The sequence below is a fragment of the Apium graveolens genome, chromosome 2, assembly GCF_009905375.1.
Source record: "Apium graveolens cultivar Ventura chromosome 2, ASM990537v1, whole genome shotgun sequence".
Lineage (NCBI taxonomy): Eukaryota > Viridiplantae > Streptophyta > Magnoliopsida > Apiales > Apiaceae > Apium > Apium graveolens.
Window position 1 is genome coordinate 308326266 of NC_133648.1, and position 6481 is coordinate 308332746.

Sequence of the window (6481 nt, forward strand, 5' to 3'; positions counted from 1 at the left end):
AACAAAATGAAGTTCCACTGTACCTTTCATCACATGTTCCCTAATGAAGTGGTACTTGATATCAATGTGCTTGGTTCTTGAGTGCTGCACTGGATTTTCAGTAATGGCAATGGCACTTGTGTTGTCACAGAATATTGGAATTTTGTCAACAGTCAGACCATAGTCAAATAGTTGATTCCTCATCCATAGTATCTGTGCACAGCAACTACCAGCAGCAATGTACTCAGCTTCAGCTGTTGATGTGGAAATAGAATTCTGCTTCTTGCTGAACCATGATACAAGCTTGTTCCCTAGAAATTGACAGGTGCCTGTTGTGCTTTTCCTGTCTATTTTGCAACCTGCATAATCTGCATCTGAGTAGCCAATTAGATCAAAACCAGACTCTCTAGGGTACCAAATTCCTAAATTTGGAGTCCCCTTGAGATATCTGAAAATTCTTTTAATAGCCACTAAGTGAGATTCTTTAGGGTCAGCTTGAAATCTAGCACAGAGACATGTAGAAAACATTATATCAGGTCTACTAGCAGTTAAATATAAAAGTGAGCCAACCATGCCTCTATAACTTGTAATATCCACAGACTTTTCAGCCTTGTTTAATTCAAGCTTAGTGGCAGTGGCCATGGGAGTTTTTGCAGGTGAACAATCCATTAAGTCAAACTTCTTTAAAGATCATAAATATATTTAGTTTGACTAATGAAAATTCCACCACTAACTTGTTTAACTTGTAAACCAAGAAAGTAAGTTAGCTCTCCCATCATGCTCATTTCATATTTACTTTGCATTAATTTAGCAAACTTTTTACAAAGCTTATCATCTGTAGATCCAAATATAATATCATCTACATAAATTTGTACAAGTATCTTAGAGCCATTAACATTTCTAAAGAAGAGAGTTTTGTCAACAGTACCTCTTGTGAAATGATTATCTAGAAGGAACTTTGACAAAGTCTCATACCAGGCTCTAGGTGCTTGCTTTAGTCCATAGAGTGCTTTCAACAGATAATACACATGGTCTGGAAAATTTTGATCTTCAAAACCTGGAGGTTGGCTTACATAAACTTCTTCCTCCAATTCCCCATTTAGAAATGCACTCTTGACATCCATCTGATAGACTTTGAAATTGGCATTAGCTGCATAGGCTAGAAAGATTCTGATTGCTTCAAGTCTGGCAACTGGAGCAAATGTTTCATCAAAATCTATTCCCTCTTGTTGAGAATAGCCTTTAGCAACCAATCTGGCTTTATTCCTTATGACAATGCCATTTTCATCCATCTTGTTTCTGAATACCCATTTTGTGTCAATAGAACTCTTGTTCTTTGGCTTGGGTACCAGCTTCCATACTTTGTTCCTCTCAAATTGGTTTAGCTCCTCTTGCATTGCTAAAATCCAATCTGGATCCAATAGAGCTTCTTCCACTCTCTTAGGTTCCTCCTGTGATAGAAAGCTACTATACAGACATTCATCTTGAGTAGCCCTTCTAGTTTGTACTTTTGATGTAGCATCACCAATGATCAGTTCAAAAGGGTGATTCTTGGTCCATTTCCTTTGAGGTGGTAGATTAGCCCTAGATGAGGTTGCCTCAGTATTGTCATGATGTGAGATAGAATGTTGATTTGTTGAAACTCCCCCTGAGTTGCTGATCCTTTGAAAGGAATTGGGAGCTCTATCAACTGATGAAGTGAATTGATTATCCGTTGACAGACTGCGATCAACGGATGCTTCATTATGAACTTCAACGGATGATGCACTTTGTCTTTCAACGGATGCTGCAATGCTTCTTTCAACGGAAGCTGAATTATGACTTTCAACGGATGCAGCATTCTGTGCATTATCCAAAGGCAGATTCTGAATTCTTCTTGAGATGCCTTCTTCATCATTCTCACTTTCACTATCATCACAGTATATCTCAATGTTGTCAAATTTGAGTCCTTCATGATGTCCCTCATCTGTTAGTCCATCAATCTTTTTATCATCAAACACAACATGTATAGATTCCATGACAATATTGGTTCTTAGATTGTAGACCCTATATGATTTTCCAGCAGAATAACCAACAAATATTCCTTCATCAGCCTTTGCATCAAACTTCCCTTTGTGATCAGATTGATTCCTTAAATGTAGCATTTGCAACCTAAGACATGTAGAAAGTTTAAAGTTGGTTTTCTTCTCTTGAATAATTGATAGGGAGTCATGCATTTTGCCTGATTGATTAGAGAGATATTCTGAGTGTAACATGCACAGTTGACAGCCTCAGCCCAAAAATAAGTTGGGAGTTTTGACTCTTCAAGCATTGTCCTTGCAGCTTCAATTAGTGATATGTTCTTCCTTTCCACCACACCATTTTGTTGTGGAGTTCTTGGAGCTGAGAACTCATGCATGATTCCACTTTCTTCACAGAACAACTTCATGGTTGAATTCTTGAACTCAGTTCCATTGTCACTCCTAATATTCCTTACTTTGAAATCAGGATGATTGTTGACTTGCTTGATATGATTGATGATGATTTCACTAGCTTCATCCTTTGATTTAAGAAAATAAACCCATGAAAACTTTGAGAAATCATCTACAATCACTAGGCAGTATCTTTTCCTTGAAATTGACAATACATTGACTGGTCCAAAAAGATCCATGTGTAGAAGTTGTAGTGGTTCATCAATTGCAGATTCAAGCTTCTTACTGAATGATACTTTCTTTTGCTTTCCTTTCTGACAAGCATCACACAGCCCATCCCTTGTGAATTCCACTAGAGGCATTCCTCTAACTAAGTCCTTTTTGACTAGATCATTCATTGTCTTGAAATTCAAATGGGACAGCTTCTTGTGCCATAGCCAACTTTCAACTGGACTTGCTTTGCTGAGAAGACAAGTTATGGATTCTGCATCTGTAGAGTTGAAATCAGCTAAGTACACATTCCCTTTTCTAACTCCAGTTAGAACCACTTTATTGTCCTTTTTACTTGTGACAATACAGGCTTCAGAATTGAAGAAAACAGTATTCCCTCTGTCACATAGTTGACTGATGCTCAATAAATTGTGTTTGAGACCATCAACCAATGCAACTTCATCAATGATGACATTTTCTTTTGAAATCAAGCCATATCCCATAGTGAATCCTTTGCTGTCATCTCCAAAGGTTATGCTAGGGCCAGCTCTTTCCTTAAACTCTGTAAGGAGGGTGAAATCTCCTGTCATGTGTCTTGAACAACCACTGTCCAAGTACCATAGATTTCTTCTTTGTCCCTGCACACAACAAAATCAATCAAGTTGATTTTGGTACCCAAGTTTCCTTGGGTCCAGCCTTGTTAGTCTTTTTCCTAGACTTCATTCCTCCTGCATCTTTTGACTTAGGTAACTTTGGGTCACCCTTGGTCTCAGATGTGGTTGGTTGAAGTGTAGGGTTAGTCACAGAATCATTTAACACATTTGTTTGAATTTGATAAGGCATAGGTTGTGCAAACATGTTATTCCACATAGGCATATTATATGGCATTTGAGGCATACTAAATGCAGTAAAATAAGGATTGTTAATATATGGCATGTTTGTAAAATGTGCATGGGGATTCTGGTGAGACATAACAGGCATAGCATGCAGAGGTGACATAGACATTTTAGGCATGGAGGGATTTGAAGGCATGGGAGCATTTTTAACAGATTTGCAATTATCAGATAGGTGATTAACACTTTTACAATACACACAGCTTTTTCTAGGAGCATACCTATCAGGTGTGTAATTGTTATGTTTATTAATCCCTACCTTCCCATTTCTTTTAGATTTTCTTTTAGTTTCCTTCTTATCCTCAACCAACTTGAGCCTATCTTTTAGCTGATCTAAAGTCATGTGTCCTATATTCACCTTACTGACATCTCTGGATGTGCTAGCTCCTTCTTTGACAAAGTTCTTGAGAGTTGAATCATTCTTTTTATTGAGACTTTTATTTTTAAAAGAACTTGCCTGTTTTAATTGATGAGCCTTCAACGGATGCTCCTTTTCTTCCTTCAACGGATAACTTTCATCATCCGTTGACAATCCATCAATTAATTCTAACTCCTTTTTGTTTTTCTTCCAGGCATCCTCACAGAATGATTCAATTCCCTGAACCTTTGCAATCTGAACACTAACATCCCTAGATGTTTTCCAGGCCTTGATTACCTCTTGCTCACTTTCTAACTGTGTAGAAAGAATTTCTACTTTCTAACAGCTTCTGCTAGTTCACTCTCAACAGTCAAGCATTTAAGTTTCATCTTTTCAAGCTCAATTACCTGATCCTCTAATACAGCATTCCTATCACTTAAAAACATATTATTCTCCTTGATCCTAGTGTTTTCTTTTGCTAGTGATTTAAGGGAAACACGCAAATGATATAATTCATTGGTCATATCATTTATGGCTTCATTGCATTCATGTTTAGAAAGCTGAGAGAGATCAGTAGTAATTACCTGGTTGCTTGATGAACTAGTTTCATTTTCATCAGAATTAGCCATCAGGGCTAGGTTGACATATTTCACATCATCATCTTCATTTACCCCATCTGCTGCCCAATCATCTTGAGTGAGAAAAGCTCTTTCCTTTTGTTTGAGCAAATCAAAATACTTCTTTTTGTAATCAACTTGCTCAAATTTCTTTTTCTCAGAATTTGGCTTCCTACACTCACTTGCAAAGTGTCCACTAATGCCACAGTTGTAACATTTGAACTTTGATTTGTCCACCATGTTTTTGTTTGGCTTAGTGAACTTTGTGTTTTTCCTGAACTTCATTTTTGCAAACCTCCTGGACAGAAAGGCCAAATGTTCTTCAATATCATCAGATTCATCCTGACTGGAATTGTCTTCATCCTCAGCAACATGCTCTTTACCCTTGCTTGATTCTGATTTGCTTGTACCAATTTTGAGACTTGGCATTGTCTTCTCCTCATTCCTGGCTTCCATCTTCTCACTGTCAGCTACAAGAGCAACTGTTCCTCCTTTTCTCTTTCCCTTTTCCAACAGCTCATCCTGCTCCATTTCAAGTTCATAAGTCTTCAGAATTCCATATAATCTTTCAAGTGTGAAGTTCTTATAATCTTGAGAATTTCTCAAAGAGACAGTCATCGGCTTCCACTCCTTTGGCAGAGACCTAAGAAATTTTAAGTTGGAATCCTTGACTTGGTACACTCTACCATACAGCTTCAATCCATTCAACAGTTTTCTGAAACCTTCACAGATGATTTGTACAGTATCCCAAACTTCCTTTGCAGTTTGGCTATTGATGACATTGTCAAACATTCTTGATCTAAGCCATTAAACAAAATGTTCATGGCTCTCTTATCCTTGCGGATTTCTTCCATGTCTTCAATAGTCCATTCTGCTTTTGGCTTGGGAATGGACTGTCCAACAGCAACTGTTGCAGTAGCAGCTGTGGCTACTTTGTGAGGGATGTGAGGACCATTTTCAATACATTTGATGTAGCTTTCATCTTGAGAAAGAAGATGTAAATGCATCTTCACTTTCCAGTGATGATAATTATCTTTTTCCAGGACTGGGATCTTTACACCAATATCCTTCCTATTCATGATGTTAGCAGGAGGATTCTTCTGTGCACTCATGATGTTAGCAGAATAGATCTTTAAACTCTTTGTATGTTAAGAGCTTGCTCTGATACCAATTGTTATTCCCAGTGGACTAACAATGAGATTTACAGAAGGGGGGTTGAATGTAAATCTCAAAACTTTTTCAAGTTTTGAGCAGTTTCTAAGGCTAAGTGTTTGAGTGATCAAATGTGTGTGAATTGCTTGAAGCTGATGCAGACAGATATATATTCAAACACAAATGTAATGAACACAAAGAACTTTAAAAAAAAAACTTTTCTAGTGGATTTGTTGTTCCACCAGAGATGTGTTATTTCAGAAATCTGTGATTCAAAGAATTAAATCACAACTGCTTCCTAGTACAAACTAGATGATTTTCTCTTTTGATATTTCTAAACAGCTCAAGGAAAATTCATATCTAATTACTAGCTGCTACTTGGTTTATATATCACCAAGTTTACAAGTGAAGACAAACTGTAAAATACAATTGAAAAGATTCTTCACATGTTTCTTCTTCATTTCTCTATCCAATGCAATCTAGAGTAATCTGTAAATCTTTGAATACTTCCTTGTTTGCATCAGAATGGAAATGCTGCATTTTCTTGATTCCTCCTAGATGCTTCCACCATTCCAGTATGTCTCTGTCAATCCATGTGCCTCTGTCAGCTTGTGAATTGTCACTATCAACTGCTAATGAACTAAGCATCGTTGAAGCTTTCATCCGTTGATGCCTTATACGTTGAGGCTTTATCCGTTGAAGCTTTTATCCGTTGGCATTATCAGTTGAAGTCTATCCATTGAAGCACTATCGTTGATGGATATTATCCGTTGAAGCATTTATCGTTGCTGGATATTATCCGTTGAAGCATTGTTTCTTTCCGTTGAAGGTCTTCAATATCCAGTTGACACTCTTCACTTA